This window comes from Sebastes fasciatus, chromosome 5, assembly GCF_043250625.1.
Source record: "Sebastes fasciatus isolate fSebFas1 chromosome 5, fSebFas1.pri, whole genome shotgun sequence".
NCBI lineage: Eukaryota > Metazoa > Chordata > Actinopteri > Perciformes > Sebastidae > Sebastes > Sebastes fasciatus.
Window position 1 is genome coordinate 24,629,174 of NC_133799.1, and position 20,551 is coordinate 24,649,724.

The following is a 20,551-nucleotide window of genomic DNA, read 5'->3' on the forward strand; positions in this document are numbered from 1 at the left end:
TCTCCATCACATCAATTAGTTTAGCTATAAGGTTGTCAGCTGTGTGTCTGCCTGGCTACTCTGTCAGGGTGTTTGTCGCCAGTGTATTGCAAGCCCGTCGTAACATTAGCGAGTGTCCGGTCAAGAGACAGAGCGTGTGTGTGTGTGAAGTTATCAGTAACATTATAGCTGTGAACGTAGCAGTAGCAGTGTGTGTACAGTTTATTTGTCGGTGAATAAATGCTACAACTCCTCAAGACCCGAGCCAAGTTCCCGTCTCTTGCTTACCAGGCACCTGCTGATTAAAGTGAAGGCGGTTAGCCCCGAAGATAGCAACACATCTGGCTCAGGCGGTGGTGCATGTGTGTGGGGGGGCGTTGCCTTGGAAGGAACCCCGAGGGGAGGGGGGGAGGGTTTAGACGGAGCTCCTGAGGCGATACTACTTTCAAATTATACTAGCTTTCCAACATCGTCGACCCTATCTTTAATGTTGGTTAACAGTTAAATGATTCATTATTAACATCCCTAGCACAAATATCACACTGCCGACCTGTCGAATAAGTCTGCCACCGGTTACATTAATCGGCGTATGCATGCATGTAAATGGGAATATTAGTGGAATATTCATTTTCATTAGCCATACAAACAGTTTAGTGGGAATATTGTCATTTTCGGAATAAGGGCAAAAGCCGGAATATTTTGTGCATGTAAACGTAGTCACTGTAACCTCTTCCCTTCTTCCATTCTTCCCAATAATCACTGGAGCACATGCCCACCTGACACGACGAGCTCATCGGTGGCCCCGGAGCTGACTGCTGCTTTTAAAAATGCCATTTACTTCAGATCACACACTCTGAATAATTGCAAAATGTTGTCACCTCCACTAAAATTATAATTGCCACCTTTCCAAACTGAACAGAATAGATGAAAGTACTCCTGCAAGCTTTCAACTGCTTAGTGCACCACACACACACACACACACACACACGCACACGCACACACACACACACACACACACACACACACACACACACACACACACACACACACACACATCCAGTACAGAGAGAGGAGTCCCTGGAGATTGTTGCTCCTCAAACAGGAGACGTTTACAAGTGTTCCATCTCATCAGGCCCCCCTCTCTCCCAGCTCTGCGCCATCACAGAGGGAGGAATACAGGTTAAGTTGTGTGAAATCACCGTGACAGCACATGCAAATTCACCACAGCCCACCCACAATGGAACCTGTCAATCTGAGGGACTGTCTCCCTCCTTCTGTATAGGTGTTCCTAATGAAAATGAATCTTTTTTCTTGGTGCCATCAGGATACTAAAGTCGCTCTGCTTGAGGCTGTTCGTCTCCGGTCCATATCTCATCTAGCCAATCGTAGCCCTTGGGCCTTTTTTGCTTGTACATTTTGTTAGCTGCGTTTCACCCGCATGTGTATGTATGAGCTGTAATTTGCATGTTTATTCAAACCCTGTTTTCTGAACAACAACATACAGATTCCCAAGAGCAGTTTCAGCCAGCTGAGTTCAGCCCCTCGCACGCAAGTTATATGCTTGTGTGTACGTGAACATCCTTATGTTCTTATTTACAGTACGTGCAGGATTACTCGGAACTTGCCTTTCCAAGAGAGGAATTCTTGATTTCTGGCAGAAAATCCTGCTTATGTTTTACCTCCTCCAGTTCTAATCTCTACTCGTGATTGTCTAATCAGATGTATTTACAGATGCTCACTGGGCTTTCTGCCTTCCATCATCCTCTACATACAGTAATCTCCTTATGTTCCATCTCCTATTTATTGACTAGATCTCCTTGTGGATTTACACTTCGTCCATCTGCCTCACATGCTCCTGTATTTATTTGTATACATCTGTGATTAATATAAAATCTGTCTTTTTTTTGTCCCAACACATCGACTGCCCTCTTTGCCGTTTCTGAAAAGGTGCCAGTTAGGGGTAGACTGTCAGCTAAGGTTTGTTCCTCACTGTAACAGCATCCACTTTATCCACTGCAGTCAGATGGAAAGAAGTTGGATAAAGGGAAACGGTGGAGTGCCGGTGCTGTAGAATAGGAGCTGCCGGGATTAATGCGGTTCCCTACAGACAGGAGACATCAGATAGAGCGCAGGAAGCTTGGACTGAAGCCGAGTGCGATGTTGCACCTATTATCACACACCGTCCCACAGTGCAGTGAGAGTCACAGCAGCTAGTCACTGCACACGGGGACACGCTGTTTATACACAGGTGTACACATGAGCACACACTTTCTCACATACAGTGCACGCACAAAGCTACCTATTTTTATGCATCTTATTTCTTTGAATTCTTTTGAAGAATATCAGGTATTGTATTGACTATTGGAGTCTACTACATCCTTACCAATTGCCAAACTCTCTCTGTGTGTTATGTGTGTGTGTGATTTGGATAGGACCAAGTCCCCAGCCTCCTTTATTCGCCTGTTTGGTGTTTGTTGTCACAAGCCCAATTTGCATGTTGATATCAACTCATTATGATCTTTAACTGAGTTGATTAATGTAGATTATGCGTCTTGGTTCTCCGCTACTTGCCGCAGTGGGCGCACATGTACATACACATGCATATGGGCGCACGCATGCATACAAACACGCACACTGGGATCTTAAATGAATATGTATGTCCTGCAGAGGGACAGAGAAGAAGAAAGATGAATAGTAGTGTTGTTTTACACACTGTATCGCTGTCTCTTCCAGTCACAGCAGAATGAAGTAGCACAGAGAGAAAAGAGATTGCAGAAAGGAAGGTGAGGGGGGTCACCTGTTCGCTGTAGCATTATTCACCACATAATACATCTTTCTTTCCTGCTTTTTTTTTACTTCCTCACCTACTCCCAGCGGGACGTGCTACTTTCTTTTCTTTCTGTTTCTTTCTTCCCATGTATCTCAGCAGGGATTATCAGCTAATGTGATGAAACCAAATGAAGGCGAGTGATGGCAACACAGGGGAAGATGTCAAGATTTCAAAAGAGGAATGACCGAGAAAGCTAAACGGCTCCCTACATTTACAACAAACTTGTTGTTTAATGGCTCATAGTAATTACAGTAGATCCTGCTTTTTACTTTGTGTCTCCCTCTACATTACCTCTCTCTCTCTCTCTCTCTCTCTCTCTGTGCCTATCACTTAATCTCTGTGTAGATGAAGTGATAAAAAGCCGAGCCAGTCGGAGCAGAGTGAACAAGGCAGACAGAGAGCGAGAATGAGAAAGGGATGTCTGGATTTAGATGGTGTTTTTTAGGCCGCTATGCTCTGTTACCAAGCAACAAGCAGAAAAGTCCTGAGTCACTGGCTTTCTGTGGTGAAAGCAGCTGATCTCGGCAAGGTCGAGGTGAAAGGTCAATGCAGCCCTCCTTCCAAGAAAATATTGACTCAAAGCAAATAAAGCAGGTGCAGGAGACTCGCAGGAAATACTGAAAATGTTGGAGTTTGATGCCGTCTTCTGTGCTCATTTGTGAAGGGACGGTAGGGAGTGTGCATGTGTGTTTGCATGCTTTTATACATGTAATGTATACAGTATGTGCCCGATGCTTGTGTCCTTGGTGGCTATTTTGTTGTTGTGCATGCGTGCGCTGTGCATGTTTTTGTGTATATACAGTTGAAGTGACCGAGTTAACCCCGTAGTGTGTGAATCTGAATTATTCATAGTGTGAAAGCCCATGAGACCCGCTATCCTCAGTGTTACAAATGACTACCTTCCTCCCTGTACGCGGACGCAGACGTCACGCTTCAGTATCTGGATGGCGAGGGTAGTGGTTTTATGTTTATTTTATGTTCTTACAAGAGTATAAACCTCCCAAGTGCCACATATTATGCACTGGGATATAAATTATAGTGACATTGTTGGATGGATAACTTTCCAATACAACAGACAAAAAAGACAACAACATTAGATCAAGAATATTTTGACACTTTGCAGATTTTTAATGGGTTTTTGAGGTGGCTAAGGTCACAATGCACCACTTTAAAAGGCTGCAGTGAGATTGGAATCCAGTGGGCCAGACTGGACCCAACATAGATGTCATGCAGAATATATTAACTCTGTGTTTAGCATCATTATTGCAGGAGGGGGGAGGTGGAAGTCCTGCAGAAGGGGTAGGTGCAGAATCAAAATAAGACCAATAAGAGTCTGCAGCCATGCTGTGAGGCTGTACACAGCGGTGCTTTGAGCATCTCTTACTTGGTTTAGGTCACTACATCTCCAAAACACCACAGTTTGAGTGTTTGAATACCGTCTCTCTGCTCTCTACTGTCCGCAAACACACGGTGCAAAGCCCCCACCCTTAGTGAAACACCAAGTAAATGACAGCAAAATGCAGTAAAGACTCTCACAATGAGCTGAAATTGAAGTGCACAAAAATGAGGTAAATAAAATATTGACTTTCTTTCCTACAGGCACACCCCCCCTCCAAGGAAATGGTAGGGGAAACACTGAGTACTCAACATTGCCTAAAGTGAGACTTGAACACGCATCCGCTGGTATTGTGATCAGAGCTATTAATCAGTGGAAAAGCAGACAGACGGTGGGTGTACGGTGACTCAGCTCCTTCCTCATTGTGTCTCATTGTGTGCCTATCTGTGTGTGGGTTGGCCGACTGCTCCCCGCGGCTCTAAAGATTGACTGGGAAACCTTTAGTGAGTCTCGATGATGATTCATGGAACTGATTCCAGGCGTGAATATGCTCTGCGAGGGTTCTAGCTGGATCACACAGGTGCTCCCTGTGCATTTACGTCTTTCTCTCTGTACGCCATGTTAGATCTGCCTCCTTACTGGGTATGTGGCCCTGGGGGCTGATTTAGTGGATGAATGAAGTGCTCACATACGTACGTACGTGCTTGCACATTCATACACACATTCACAAAAGCGAACATGCCACAAGTATGCAACCTTCTACCCATAATACCAGCAACACAAATGGCTGCCACTCTGCTCCTGTCAAGCAGTGGGAGGGAGGACGGAGGGAGGAAGATTGCCAAGAACAGCGTATCAAAGGAGAAAACAGAGGCAGTGAAAGATGTGTCTGTTATATACTGTCTGTCTCCAAATAGCACTTGTTTCATTTCTCCAACTGGCGCATGTGTCTCGTGTCTCTTCCAACATGCTAAATTGTTTGTGTTAAGGAAAATGTTGAGTGGAGGTGACGGAGGCCAGTCGCTTGTTTACACATAGCTGCCTCTCATCATCATGTCATCAGTGAGATAATGATTGTCGAGGCAGAAAGAGAGAGGCTGTTATAATTAAAGCTTTTCTTACCTCTGGCCCTAATTTTAGCTCTCAAAATTTGTTTGATTCCAGCAATTTTAATTTTTTTTAATGCTGTAAGAAACTGTTTCTATAATGGAAGTAAATGGGTAATAATTGTAACTAGGGCTGTCAAAGTTAACGCGATAATAACAAATTCCTTTTAATGCTACCAATTTCTTTAACGCATTAACGCAACTTGTGATTTTTAATTAATCTCTTAAAAATCTGTCGGGTTCTCAGAGGTTGTAGCGGGCTCAGTTTTAAAGCTAGAGTGAAGATACTGGCAAACTAGAAAAAGCTAGGGAATCCATAGGTATCAACCATGTTATATTAGCGTGTCACAAAGGAGGCTGAATAACGCTCCAAACTTACGCTAAATTTTGGTGAGGAAAAACTGTCATGGCCATTTTGAAAGGGGTCCCTTGACCTCTGACCTCCAGGTATGTGAATGTAAATGGGTTCTATGGGTACCCACGAGTCTCCCCTTTACAGACATGCCCACTTTATGATAATCACATGCAGTTTGGGGCAAGTCATAGTCAAGTCAGCACACTGACACACTGACAGCTGTTGTTGCCTGTTGGGCTGCAGTTTGTCATGTTATGATTTGAGCATATTTATAATGCTAAATGCAGTACCTGTGAGGGTTAGGGATTTGTCATTATTTTGTGTTAATTGATTTTCAATAATAAATATATACATGCATTCTCATAAAGCAGCACATTTTCCCACTCCCATGTTGATAAGAGTATTAAATACTTGACAAATCTCCCTTTAAGGTACATTTTGAACAGATCAAAAATTTACAATTAATTTGTGACTAATCGCGATTAACTATGGACAAACATGCGATTAATTGTGATTAAATATTTGAATCCATTGAGAGCCCTAATTTTAACATTACATGTAGGGATGTCACTGGTGTTACCGATTATACCAGACATTTTACAAGAAAAGATGATGGTCAATATCTCTAAAGCGCTTACGTTGATTTTTAACATTGGAAGGCTGTGTGTCTGGTCTCTCCGGTCCAGTTTTCGCTGCGAGTCACGGGTTTCCACCTGGCACTGCTGCGCCGTGTACACCGGCTGTGACCACTCCTTCATCTGCATGGCGATTACCTCATTAACGTTATTGTTCCCTTATAGCATTGGGTTAAAATCTGAAATATTGCCAAATCAGGCGCTTTTGCTTTTCGCTTTGACACCAAATCCTCCGCCATCATCTTCAACTCTCTCTCGTCCCGTGTGGGAAATCTGACTCCTGCTACTCTGACCTAAGACTACGGAGCAGACAGTTTGTAGTGTTCGTCGTCCGACTATGTATTGAAAACACAGCACTGATACCTGGAAATTAACTAAATGAGTTGTTTTTTTTAAAAAAGCAAAACAACGGTGGGGGCGGTTGGCAAGTAATGTAATCGGTGTAACACCGTGTAACACCGGTACCACGACTACCGCGACAAGCCTACTCACATATAAAACAGGAATGTGACAAGATGCTGTACAGCAGCTCCTTCAAACATCAGTCCCAGTGAGATTGTATCACTGAGACCTCACACACTTTCCAAGCTCCGAAATTACTTTAATCTAAATGCAACATTTGTCACGACGCTGGGTAAATACCGCAGGTGAGCGCGTGGGTGTTGTTCCACACTTGTATGTTTCTTGCGTCTCGTGAGGGAAAGGATAAAGTTAATGTACAGAGTGTGAGCGCTACGGAGGATTATTCAGATGGAGCAGGGATTTTCATCTGCTCCATCTAATGAACACAGCAGCTTGTAATCAAATCCACATCAAGGCTGCGCCGCCTGCCCACACTGTGTGAGTGTTATGTGTGTAAATTCCAAAAACAGGATGGGTTTTATTTTAGCACAAATATAGATTTTCATATCAAAGTAATTCACCGAATCAGGCCTAATACTACGGCAGTTTGGAGATGTTCCACTTGGTGCGACTGAAAGATGTTTCTAAAATGTTGGCTAATTTCCTCATACATTTTGAGTTACAAACAAGTTAAGACACGTCTATTTGTGTATATCTATGTGTGCATTCATTTGTGTGTGTGTGTGTGTGTGCACAGCGATTGAATGGACATGACTCTCGTAGCTTGGACATGGATGTCAGCCTTGTAATCCAATCACAGGGCCGGTAAATCAATTACAGAGAGCAGCTAAGAGATGGGTGTGTCTATACAGTGCCAGGCGGAGAGACGGAGCTGGGCTCTTTGCCTAGAAACACTGTTACCGGGAGTTGTCAAGCAGCCCTGCGAAGGCAGCCACGTTGGTCAACTGCTGTGGAAGATTAACACTGAGAATTAATACTTGCAGTTGATAAATTCAGTTTCCAATGTGGCTTTGGATAGTTTATAATTGTGCAATTGATCAAATTTCAGTTACAATTTTGGCTTCCAACAATTAAGATTATTGTGCCGCGTTGTGTTTCGCAATGACGCTCTCATCTTGTCTTGTATTATAAATCCAGCGCACCCCTTTCCTTTACAGCGGTGAGCTTTCACCCCGTTTAGCGGGTCAGTGACGGCTGCTCAGTGTGGAAGGATCCCCTTGAGAAAACTCTCCCTGGAGCTGGCTGGTTCTCACCAGGTGTATTTCCTCTGTAGTGGTGCACCGCGACCGACTTTAGGTCAGCTTGGAAAGGCCCGGGGTGAAGGTGGCGCTTTACAGCAGCCCTCGTCTGGACCTCGTGAAACCCGTTATTTCCAATGGCTTACGTCTCGCCAGTTAGCGCAGCTTAAACATGAGCTCAAACTGCGCTGTGTCGCGAGCACAGACTGCTTTCTTCCGCCGGGAAACGACAGTTTGGTGTAGCTCTATTGTTGTCCGGATGGAAACAGTAGGGATCATACACACTGCTCAGTTCCAGAAACAGGCTAAGATAACGAAAAGGAAAAAGTGTGAAAATTTGCCATAAATCAGGAAACCGGGAGAGGACAATGAAAAACGTGAGTCTCCCGGGAAAATCGGGAGGGTCGGCAAGTATGATGAGCCATCGTGTAAACCAAAATAATCATGATTATGATTTCTGCCATAATCAAGCAGCCCTAATAGCAGCTCTGTTGAAGTAGCTATAGCTCATAATTTATTCTTTGGTGACTGATTCGGACCAAATGATTGTAAATGTGAAGGACGTCTTCCATATTTGCATAGTGTTGTGATACATAGCAATTAGTAATTACAGGAAACAGAGAAACGCCTCTCAGGTTTACAGTAGCCGTCGTTGGGGAGAAGGAACTAAAAGTGGAGACACTACTTGTCAGAGGAGAACAATAATGTTCTGATGAAAATGTCCTCAAATTAATCAGAGAAAAACTCCTCATTTGTTTGCCTCTTGCTTCCTTCCGTTTGATTCACTTCTTCATGTAGACAAATGTATGGTGTCACATTGGGGTTTTGTGTGGGCTTGTTTGTTACTATTTCACAGCCTGTTCTAATGTGACACCATACAAATGGCGGCGGACAGCGAGTGTGTGTCTCTGAGAAGAACGATGGGACGGGGAATATGAGAGTAAGAGAGAGAGACGGAGAGGCTGCTTGAGTTAAATTGGAAAAGTAAATCCTTCTGGTATGATGCCAAATCATCACAAATGTAAAATTGTGAAGCTAAGAGTGGGGAAGAGAATGGAGAGATAAGGGATATAGAAAAAAAAAGTAGGGAAGCAAAAATGGGGAAAAAATGAAATGTAAATGGCACTTTAAGTTCTCACTGACTAGTTTGTCTTCTCTCTGTCTCTCTCTCTCTCTCTCTCCGTCTCAAACAAACAGGTGCACATGCAGGAAATGGTACTGAAGCTCTATCTGAGGCCTTGGAAATAGAAAACACATCTCACTTGAACTAAAAAGCCACCTTGTCACAAAGTTCTCATCTAAAAAGCCCCCGAGTACAATTAGCTAACTCCGTATGGCTGCTAAAAGGGTCTGAAGAGACGTGGGTTTCACTTTGAATAAGGTTAGCGGCTGCAACGCCGCTGAATAAGGTTAGCGCTGCACCTTGTATATCTAAATGGGGTTAGCGATTGCAGCTTGTGCTTTCGGTAATCATGACGTTTGTTCTCTGCTGAATGCTAACGTCGATGCTAACCCAGTTTCATCAATGCTGCTAACGCTGTCTCCCAAATTGAATTAATTCACAGGGGGATGTCAACAATAACCCCTAGAGCGCGTATGAGAGGGAACAGCTGAATCCTGAGTGCCTTTGCTCTCTTTTTGACTCCGATACAAACGACGCCTCGCCTCGTCTCGTCTCGCAGTGTCTATTTAAATGTGTCTTTATAATCGTCTCCCTTTTTGCTGAAAATCAGACGCACATTCACTCCACACGCCGCAAAGATTTAAACCGATTTTAATCTGTCATATGCATCAGAAATAATGGTAGGGAGAAAGCATGAAGATGTATATGAGTTAGTGTGTGTGTGTGTGTGGTTTTATGAAGTAAAAGTTAATGTTATGCATTAGCTAAAAATGTCTTTCCTCATCACAAGAGACTGGGTTGTATAATCCAAGCCTGTTTGAAGTATTAGCGTGTATTTCTGTGTGTGTTACTGTCTGTACAGTTCATGCCTGCACACACGCATGGGCATGCATGCCCGGATGGATTATTTGCTGTGTGCAAGAGATCCAACGGCCTCAGCCAATTCTAATGAACCAATTATAGTAAAGTCTTTTCCTCCTCTTCTCTTCCATTTGATAGTGAGAGTCATACTGTGGACTAAGCTGCTTTACTTTATTGCATCTCATTAACTTAATCAAAAACAATGTTTGAAGTCCAAATCAGCTGTTTTAAAAAGAACATGCTGTCGAAATGAGGCCCACACACCCAAAGTTAACTGTGACTAGAAACTAGATTCAATGTTCAAATTAGTATAACTGTTAATGGGGCAACAAAATGACTCTCTACCTGTCAGCGATGTGCTGGATGGATTTCATCGTTTACATCATTTTCATAAAGAATTATTTTCCAGATATATTATACATCTGTGAAATGTTATACGGGCAATTAGGTTTAGGAATAGATCAACTTGGTTAGGCTTAGGCAAAAAAACTACTTAGTTAAGTTTAGGAAAGTTTTGAGTTTCCAGTTTGAGTTTGAAATAACACCGGAAGTTGCGTAACTTAAAGGTAAAAAAACACTTTATTTTCCTCGTACTGTCTGCCTGAATATACCTGTATTCACCCTCTGTCTGAAACGCTCCGTTTTAGCGCATTTCAACGGAATTGCAACGGAATTGCGTTGCTAGGCAACAGTTTGGGTCCAAGTTTACTTCCTGTCAGCTGATGTTATTTACATACACTGCAACAGGAAACAAACTGGGACACATTTAGAATGTTTAAAACCATGCAATGGTCTAAATATTGTATATTTGTGGCATCACAAATGGACAGAAATCCTAACGGCTTGTTTCAAATGCACAATTTCGGAATACGTGCTGTGTGTATTTCTCTGTATATTGAGCGTTTTGATAGTTTAACAGTATTTTATATAGCACTTAAACCTGCTTTATAATATAAAAGACATGAAAATCTCACTTTTTACAATATGGGACCTTTAAATTTGGTGACTATTCCACAAACTGCTGTATGACTGGGCTGTGTTAAGAGGAGCCAAGCTCCCTCTGCCCCCCCCTACAGCAGAGTGCTATAATTACTGAAGATGTTTGCTTTTGTGTCTTTATTTGTGTTTACCTACAATCTTGCATTTGTTCAGTAAAGAGCGTTTTTTGTGTTTCATGCTTCAGGTTAGACTGTTGGCCTGTGCTCTGTGTTGCTATAGGAACCACAAAGGTCAATAGGATGTCTTTGAGTGGGAATGTGAAGGCTGCGTGGGAGACAAATTTACCTGTCTGAGCAACAGAGAGAGAGAGAGAGGCTTTTCTATTGATTTTTTTCTGTTTTGCATCTCTCTGTTTTGGTCCCACCCTCACAATGTACCTCTCTTTACAATCCTCCTCTCCTCCTCTCCTCCATCCTTCTTCTCCCTCCTCACTGGTTTATAGACAGATCTCACCTCTTCTCTTGCACCACACATTGTACTTCTAGAGAGGCATTCTTATCGACACCGACAGCTATCTAATTGCCCTTGCATCCTTATGAGTAGCTGTGGAGCGTTTCCCCCCAGCCCCCCCTCCCAAAGCTATTACCAGAGCTGGTTCTCTGCTACATTGTGTAGTGTGTCTCTCATTGTGCAGCGGCCGTAGCCAGTAGTGCCTCATCAACTTGCAGCTCGATAGAGTTCAGTTCAGAACGGAGGATTTCCGTCAATGATGGGAGGTGAGGGGAGGAAGAGGAGGGGGAGGAGGAGGGAGGATGGAGGGAGGAAAATGAGCGGGGAGGAAGAGACGGAGAGCAACCTTTCCTTTACACAATCATTTCAGAGGTGTTTTTGTGTGCTGGCATGTCAAAGAGAGGGAGAGTGTTATGACGGTGTTGATGCACAGATGGGCTTCACAAATAGCAGCATGATAAAATTTTGTCGCTTGGTTTTATGCATTTCTGCACAAAACGACAGACGCGCACACACACACACACACACACACACACACACACACACACACACACACACACAATCATAGACAGTTTTAGAGTAAACATTTCTGGGCGAATTCTGTCCATTTAAAAAAAAAAAAAAAAGTGCATTTGATTAGCATTATTTGGACATACTAATAAAATTAAGAAAGACACAAACAATCCTCCGCACTTGTACACACCACACACAAACAAACAAACATGTGCACATTATCATGTGTGTGCACACACTTAAACACACACACACACATACAGAGTTTGATGACGAGACAGATGGCAAACGGCTGGTGGATGAACCAAACTGTCCGTGTTATCTTTAGGTGTAATGGTGCGGCTAATGATTCGGCCTTGCTTGAATGCTACGGAATATTACATAAATTACAATGTATGCATTATCAGTTAGTGTGAGAGACAGAAGAATTTATCTTAGTTTGAGTAGCTGTTCATTAGTCCTCTCTCCCGAGCGATACGAGAGTCTAAATCAGCCACACAAAGGATCAAAGTTTTGCCCTGAAACTTGGTCCGTTTTTAGCCCCGACCCGATCGGATTAGCTGGTTATTAGGATGCGGCGCCGAGCTTCAAGGCTACAGCGTGTTTTATAACACCCAAACCTCATAGTGGGTGGATTCAGCTACACGTCCTTGGAGGGAGAGACGGCGAGAGAGGCAGATAGACTGTGTGTGTGTGTGTGTGTTGTATTTAGTGTTTGTTTGAGGAGCATGGGATGGACAAACCTCTGAGTTTATTGATTCTGTACTACTACTATCCTATCCTCCCCCAGGGACAACGCCACACCACATCACTACCTTCTACACCTCTGTGTGTTTCAGTAGGGGGGTGTGTGTGTGTTTGTAATAACCCTACCTGAGCACTATCTGGGGCTGTGTTATGTTGTTTGTTGCTCCCTCTGTGTGATTCTCCTGAGAATACACGAGGCTCTGGGATTATCCCGGCCAGTCTCACATCACCTGAACCAAGTCATCAATCATTTGTGTCTGTATGGAAGTGTGTGTGTATGCATGCACACATATTTCATAACTTCCCTCTCTTGTGTGACGAAATGAGGATTTGTATACATGCCAGAAACAATGCCTGTGTGTTTGTGGCCACTTGTGTGTCTATGAAATGTATTTTCTTTTGAGATGCTTACATGCTGTATAGACGAATCCGGCGACCACTGTGTGTTTCGCCATCTGCTAAAAGGATTTACTGGTGACTGAACCGAAAGCGTCCATGGTTTCTCGTGGTAACTTACGTAAATATTTTGCGTAGATAATAAATGCAGATGAGTATGTATTTAAAATTGATTACACTGAAATGGAAGGCTTTTACGAGGACACAGCTGCCGTCACTACGAGCAACCACGACGCATTCGGCCGAGAGTCACCAGTTAACACAGTTAGCAGACACTTTCTACGTGTTCTGGTGACCAAATGACGTTTAATTTGTGGTCATTAGGTGTTCTTTATAGTATGACAGTTTTCCTAAAGTGAGATGAAACATTTAAAAAAATTGCAATATATCACCTTGTCTACAGTATCGCAATATATTGTAATATTTTGAATCGTAACCTCTGTATCATGATACGTATCGTATCACCAGATTCTTGCCAACACAGCCCTAGTGAAAAAAATCGATCAGACAAAATCTATACAGCTATAGAACTATATATGACGTACTGTATATATGCTGGATGTTTAGTTGACAAAACAAACATTTATTCACAATAAAAATGTAACTTTCTCATTAATGAGCCGAAGAATGAAACAAAGAAAAGTAACAGTCTCATTGAAAGTAAACCTCTGAAGGCTGCTGTGGTCAACCTTGGAGAGATGAGCAAAACATTTGCAGAAGACGTTGTTCTTTGTGTTTGAGGTCATCTTGTAAAGAAAGTCCCTGTAGGCCGTGGAGGAAAAACTATGAAAACATCTTTCTTTAACTTTAGTCTGTACGCTCTGTCACAGTTTGAGCTCTCTTGCTATGTGTGGGTTTACCAGGAAACAACAACAAAAGAATGACTTATGAATGGTAAAATCTTATGTTGTTAGACAACGTATGATCGTGACTGTTTCTTTTGCTATGGGCAGTACGGATGCCAAGGTGAGGACATTTTCCCACTGGTTATGAAACTCATGACAACACCGGTGTGACGGACTAAACTGGACATTTTACAAGAATAAATATTCGTCGATGACGCTCAATATCTGTAGAGTGCTTACTTTGGTCTTTAACGTGGCATGGCTGCGTGTCTGGCCTCTCCGGTCGAGCTTTCGTTGCAGGGCCCAGTTTGGCAGCCTCACACTTGTGGTGCACATGAAGGTGTTTGTGTAGATTAGAGGTGTTGCCTCCAGATGCTGCCACCTTCATCAGACAAAGTTTACAGATTGCCTCATTAACATTATCAGTTTCCCTATTAGCTCTGGGTTTAAACCTGAAATATTGCCAGATAGGCGCTTTTGCTCTTCACTTTGACACCAAATCCTCCACAATTGTATTGATAACCCCAAATTTTCCTTGCTTTATCTTGCCATCAGAAAACCCTTTCCTTCTCCTTTCCGATGAGGAACTCAACTGAAAGTGAAACTTATCTGTGCTCTCTGCAAATCCAGCAGGCTCAGATGACAAAAACAGTACAGATACTTTTGTTCAGTTCGCCGTCAGAATATATTCTAAATATAGCGTACACTTAAAAGGACGCAATTTGTTCAGGTGAGCCTTTCTTTCAGGGGTCTAAAATACGTTTTTCTGCTGTCCCCTTCCACAGCTCTGTATTGCTTCGCTCCGCTGCCGGTGCTCCTGTCTGCTTCTCGATGCTGGGGGCACGCTGACCGTCATCTACTGTAAGTAAAACACCTACTATGAATAAGTACCTCATACAACCCCACTACAAAACACCCAAACTGTCCCTTTATCACTGTGTAACACTGTGTAACACTGTGTAACACTGACTACTGCGGCAAGCCTGAGGGGCAGCAGAGTTGTGTCAGCTAAAGATGCTTGAATTTAAGGAACAGATTCATGTTGATTCCTAAAAAGGGAACAAGGCGTCATTCATTATTAAAGCCCCCCCTCCAGTTGCCAGTTCTATGATATTCATATTCATTTGAGTCATTTCCTGACTAAGTTGATTAGCCACACTGTTCGCCAAAGTGTGGGAAGATGACGTATGACTATAGTAGAAGCTGCAGGTCAGACCATCCTCCAAGCTGCAGGTCAGACGTCATCCTCCAAGCTGCAGGTCAGAGGTCATTCTCCAAGCTTGTGCAAGTGCACTCTGATCGTTTGAGTCTGATCAGCAGCAAACCGATAAATCTGTTTATCTGTCTGTCAGTTTGTCTTTCTAGTTAGGTAGCTAGTTAGGTGAAGTTAGTCAGCTCAACTTGTTGCATTAGCTAACTGAAGGGTTTTCATTTCATTTTTTAGTTTCCTCCACCTTACTTTAGAGTGTTTATTTTCACCAGAGCATTTGTGTGTGCAGAGAACGGTCCAATCAAGACAGTGGATTACCCAAAATCCCACAGGCAATTAACACAACACACTGACTGTTTCTCTCACTCGCTCTCTTCTTTACCGTCTCCTCCTCCAGGAGTTAACTTAACGGAAAGCAGGTCTGAACGACGGGGAGCGCACAACTTTCAGCCCAAGAGAAAACAAGACAAAAGCCCGGTTAGAGAAATAAACAAATCTCAGTGCAGCCAGGTGCGGTGTCAGAGACGCGAGCGTCCGGCCTGATAAACGTTCTGAAACTCCTGAAAAACGTCCCGAAACTCCATTTCAAACGCCGGACCTCGGCAACATGTCTATACGTCCTCTGGTGCGCTGTGGCCGGCGTGCGGCGCTGCGGCTCATCGGTACAGCAGCAGCCAGACAGTCGCCTCGCCAGAAGGAGACGGTGAAGAAGAGAGCAAGTGAGAGAGAGTCAGTGTGTTGCGCTGGATCTTGTCACATTTGTAGTCTGATAAAAAGTAAATTTATCTAAACTGGGTTGAAAAACGATGCAATCTGGTTGCCATGGGAATGAATTACGTCTGACTATTAACCACCAATAGTATTCTCTGGCTGGAGGGGGGGCTTTACGTCATTATAATCCTATTCAGGTCAAGACTGAAGCCACAAAATATGTAATTTATTTCCAATACTCATCCAGATCTGGAATCGTGTGGGTGTGAGAGAGCACGAGCATGCACTCTCTGTTTGAGTCATTCTATTCCTCTAGGGGGGAAGGGTCTTTTCTATGTTTGTAGGGCACAGCCAATCAGATCAAAGGGCAGGGGTCGGAGGTCAGGGCTGCAGCGACAGCAGCAGCATTGTTAGACCTCCGGCCAGGTCTACTCTAAACGCTGCACCGGGGTCAGATTTGTGATTGTTGCTCTGGGTCGAGGACTGCTTGTTGGAGTGGAGAGCTGATTTGCGATCAGGCAGAGAATAGTTATTTATTGAGGTTGGCTGGAGGGGTAAAAGGTGAGGTAATTGGTTGTAAGCTGGAGATTTGAGGTTATAGGAGCAATGAATTGTGGTCTCAACTGTGTCCCATAGGTTGCAGAGGATGCTGCCATGTTGATGCAGCACAGTGTTTCAGCCTTATGAAAGATACATTATTATTTTAGAGAAGGACACTCCAACCTCTAAACATTTTTTAATATGCTGCTTGTTTACTAACAGAGCTTACTAAATAAATTAGGATGGAGGGCCTCTATTTCGGTGCCAGTATAACTTCAAGTCCAATTTGTTTCCCACCGTAGCACTAAATTGAAGGGATTGAAATAGAAGTCCAAGCCGTGGCAAACTTGTTATAGACTTTGGATCACAGCTTCATTATACATCTCATTTTCTTTCTCTAATATTGTGGTGTCTGTAATTTCCCTGCAAATAAGCCAAAAAGGATATATTAGTGTTATCAGGCTTTGGGCTCTGATCTGTGCTGATACATTTGAAGGTCAGACCTCATAGAGGAAATGGAAATAAAGAATATAATTTAATCTCAAGTGTATTGTAATAAAAGTAGACACACAGAATGGACCGCAGGGACAACGTACGGTCCATTGTTTTAAAAGCTGATAGGAATAAGAGGACACTTCCACAGACACATAATGAAATATAAAACTGAATGGATGGGGGAGTGCTTCGAGTGTGTGTTTGTATGCGACAGAAAAAGACAGAGAAACGCACTCCCATGACTGTTCTCTGTTTGTTTTCTCCACATGTGTTTTGAGTTGTCCTCTTTTTTTTGTTTCTTTATTTTATTCAGAGTGAGCCTAAGAGGAATGTCTCAGGCTGACTGTGTTTTGTCTCCCACACAGGCTGATAATTGCTAATGTGTTAGCTGTTTTCACTGAAAGTGCCAGACTTTTCAGAGGGAAAAGCAACGCCACTTCAATTTGCACCTTGTCTGGAGAAACGTGTGAACAACAGCGAGAGAGTGTTAACTAAACCCTTAGGGGGATGGTCTTTAAAAAAACGGCTTGTGTGATGCTAGATTCAAAAGAATAAGTGTGAGAAAAGGGAGAGATGAGGGCATCATTAAAGGGTAACTTTGGTATTTTTCAACCTGGAACCTATTTTCACCTGTTTTTGTGTCAAAGTGACTAATGGGGACAGCAATGTTTTAAATTGGTCCAGTATTGAGGGAGAACCATAGACTGTATATAAGAAGTGTACGTAGTCACCGTGACGTCACCCATTGACGTTTTGATCCTCGATTTCAGCATTTTGGCCGTTGCCATTTAGATTTTTGCAACCAAAAGTGCCACGAGAGGGTGGAGCTTAGTACAACCGAACGCTGAATAAGACATTTTCATGTGACCAAAAAGGTTATAATGAACTTTCATGAACTGAAAACACACTGTGAAAGGGTTAAAGTTGTAAGACGAAAACACGGACAACTCCCAGACCGGACAACGCCGTGGTAGCGACCTGTCAATCACAAGGTAGCCACACCCTAAAGCATCCCCTGCTTTATGATCTATTTGACTCTAAATGGGACCATAATTTACTAAATGAACATCATGCTGTATTGAAGAAGACTTGAAACTAGCGATTGAGACCATAAACTCATGTTTACAATGTTTACTGAGGTAATAAATCAAGTGAGAAGTAAGCTCATTTTCTCATAGACTTCTATACAATCAGACTTCTTTTTGCAACCAGAGGAGTCGCCCCCTGCTGGCTGTTAGAAAGAATGCAAGTTTAAGGCACTTCAGCATTGGCTTCACTTTTCAGACCTGGAGGTTGCCCACTGGGGAGAACGCTGTAACCGGCAGCCACAAAAGAAGCTGTGAGGGCAAGTGAGCAGCGTCAATGTAACATTACGTTCACTAAAAGTGCTTGTTTTTTCCGCTGACAGGCTCTGATTGTTATTATACGTGTCTGACAACATTATGAAAAGGACCCCACAGAGAAATAAAATGTTTTTCTTTCCTTTCTCTTTATCCGGTCTGTTTGTTATTGTGTCCAGGGCCCTCTCAAGGAGAAGTCTCGTTGTGAAATCTAAATATCCGTATACTCTGGCTCAAAAACCTCATCCACATTGTGGAAATCATCTAAATATTCAGCCGTGACATTGAAAATCTTTTAGATAACACTAAGCTGCGCTTTCTGTACTCCAACACAACAAACTGCCCGGTTGGCACTCGCCTTTCCACCATGGATGTATTCCACTATTCCACCGTTGTCTTGCGGCAACACGTCATCTCGCCAGACTTCTCCTTGAGCGAGACTCTTTTAATAATCCTGTCAGACACTTACAATAACAATCAGAGCCCGTCATGGTAAAAACAAACACTTTTAGTGGATGTATATGACGGTGCAAGCTTGCCCCAATAGCATCATATTACAGCCCCGGAGCAGCTGCTGTCTACAACGTTCTCCCTTAATACTGGACCAATTTCAGAAATTGTTGTCCCTTAGACACAAAAACATGGAAAATAGGGTCCAGGTTTAAAAATACCAAAGCTTTTAAGAAAGAATATGGTTGATTCTTAGAGGAGCCCATACCTAATGTGCTGGTGTAGAGGTTCTGCTCTTACTTGCAGTATTTTCACCCCGAAGATGCAGCTCAGATTAAAAATGACTCATGATTCATGTGAGGTTGAGCATCATAGATAGATGGTGAAAGGTGAAACCAAATCGCTGGCAATAAAAAAGACAATTTAGTTCCTAATGTGGGGGATTGGTCCTTTGTGACAGTCTCTATAAAGAGACTTAACGTCCCCCTCAGTGACTCCCATGTCCCAGAGCATCGCTGCCACCTCTTCATACATATACATGGCTGCTAAAGAGATGGTTCATGAATACTATCAAGGAGTCTCCGATAGTATTGTCTGTGTTCCTACGTGAGTGTGTTTGAGAATTTGTGGTAATTTATTTTTTTCTCATCATAAATGCTATTACCAGCTGTATGTATTCAGCTCTTTTGCATGATCATCTCAGCTCGCCGCCGTGTCATCCGAGCAGCAGTTGTCGTAACCAGTAAGGCTTCGTTTTTATCTAGAGATGTTCTGATAGCAGAGTTTTTCCTGGCTCCAACTGGCATGGCCAATTTCAAAGGGGTCCCTTGACCTCTGACCTCAAGATATGTAAATGAAAACGGGTTCTATGGGTACCCACGAGTCTCCCCTTTACAGACATGCCCACTTTATGATAATCACATGCAGTTTGGGGCAAGTCATAGTCAAGTCAGCACACTGACACACTGACAGCTGTTGTTGCCTGTTGGGCTGCAGTTTGCCATGTTATGATTTGAGCATACTGTTTTATGCTAAATGCAGTACCTGTGAGGGTTTCTGGACAATATCTGTCATTGTTTTGTGTTGTTAAAATAAGATATTCCTTTATTAGTCTCACAGTGGGGAAATGTGCTGAATTAATTAATTAATTGATTTCCAATAATAAATATATACATACATTGCATAAAGCAGCATATTTGCCCACTCCCATGTTGATAAGAGTATTAAATACTTGACTAATCTCCCTTTAAGTACGTTTTGAACAGATAAAAAATGTGTGAAATAGTTTGCGATTAATCAAGATTAACTATTTTAATCCATTGACAGCACTAATTTAAAGTAATCCCCTCTCACACACTTTAACAAGACAGTTTTATAAGACAGACTATCCTTTTTATGAATAATTTATTTTTATTATTTTACTTCCCTAATTTAAATGATTAAATTTAAACGGGCGACAGCATAATGCTGCTGCTGCCGGGGCAACGCTTGTTAGAAAATAGTGTTTTCCATGAAGACTCCCGTCAGAGTTTTGTCGAGAGCTGGAGGCAAGACGAAATTTGATGGAGGCAGGCAAAAACCCTGGATAGGCCTACTGTGTTTTTCTTCCTGGTTCCTGAACTTGCATGTCGGCTGATACTGAATACCGATCCGATACCAATACGCTAAAAAAAGCTGTATTCTACTAACCCTGTATGGATGTGATATGATTGCCAACAATGGCCTGGCTCAGGTTAAACCCTTTGTAAGACTTTAACAAATACATACAGAGAATGAGATGTCATAGAACTTTCTTTTATTATAGTTTGACAGATTTTTCAGTGTAAAATATAGCCAAATAGCTGACATTTTGCGTTATACTCTCCGCTAGCACCTGCCCCGATCGGTACTGCGCATGTGGAACTCTCAACAGAGATGAGAAAGAATAGAGATGGCTCACTCGTCAGCTACTTCCATCATCGATTTCAGACACAGTGATCATTTTTTTCTGGAGCTGATGATGGACAGAGTGAGCCATCTGGCATCTCTG

At 42.8% G+C, this 20,551-nt stretch overlaps 1 protein-coding gene across 2 annotated transcripts in view; it reads left to right on the plus strand.

The window, feature by feature from the left end:
* The window catches only part of dab1a (DAB adaptor protein 1a), a 330,333-nt gene that overhangs the window by 126,406 nt on the left and 183,376 nt on the right, over positions 1-20,551 (plus strand). For both annotated transcript variants that reach the window (XM_074636001.1, XM_074636002.1), the window contains one exon: positions 14,562-14,637. The gene's annotated coding sequence lies outside the window, so the exon portion shown is untranslated. The remainder of the gene's footprint in view (positions 1-14,561; positions 14,638-20,551) is intronic.